Below are 935 nucleotides of genomic sequence, written 5' to 3'. Positions count from 1 at the left end.
CTCTTCACATATTACTCTGTTCCTGGCCTGCTGGAGTGAAGTTCCTCCTGACTATGCACACTTCGCATTAGATTTTTTATTTTAAAAAATGAGGGCAATAAAATTTCTTGGGAGGGGACATAACCCATAGCGTTTGATAAGGATTCACAATATTTAACTCTTTAACAGCTGAGAATTTCAAAACATTCTTAGTTTTCGGTTGAAGGGAGTTTATGTATTGCCATAGCAATCTCGAGTTTGTAGTGGCGCCGGTTTGATTCCGGCCTGAGTAGGCTGACTTATATTTCACTGCGGCCTAACAGAATGAAAACTCCAGCCTCCCACTCTGGTTTGAAGAGGACGGTTACTAATTGGAAAACCTCTCCTCTCCAAATATGTCTGTTTCTGAGATATAGCTGTCATAAACCAAATGTTTTGTCCGAACACCGAAAAATCAAAATTTTGTGAATATATTTTGCAAATATCTGAATGATGAATGAGATCTAAATGAATACTCTTACGAAAAACTAATAACTTTCTTTTTAGTACGTTCAACAAGTTTTAGTTTGAACATTGATATTTGAAAAACTTTTTTTTTTATTAAAATGTTCTTTTGGTATATAATTAAATCATTCAATAAAATTACTACCTACATCATATTTTTTTCAAAACTAATAATAATCGAATTGATCAATTAAACGACCGCACACAAATCATATAATTAGATGAAACTTGAGTTTTTCAACATATTTTAGATAGGTAAATAATTTAATAACTAAAAAAGAAAATATAAATAAATAACAGAAAAAAATTTGAATTTCGAGTTTCCAAACTTGTATTTAGGAAAGAGTCTACAAAAAATTTTTTTAGTGACCGTACTTAGGGTAAGTATGAGTAAAAAACCAAGAGGTATAAAATAACTGCATTTTTGAATTTTTAAATTTGAATTTAGGAAC

The sequence above is a fragment of the Halyomorpha halys genome, unplaced genomic scaffold (assembly GCF_000696795.3).
Source record: "Halyomorpha halys isolate HHAL.00 unplaced genomic scaffold, Hhal_1.1 Scaffold5.1, whole genome shotgun sequence".
NCBI classification, from domain to species: Eukaryota; Metazoa; Arthropoda; class Insecta; order Hemiptera; family Pentatomidae; genus Halyomorpha; species Halyomorpha halys.
The sequence above is the reverse complement of the archived record's forward strand: the minus strand, read 5'-3'. Positions refer to the sequence as shown.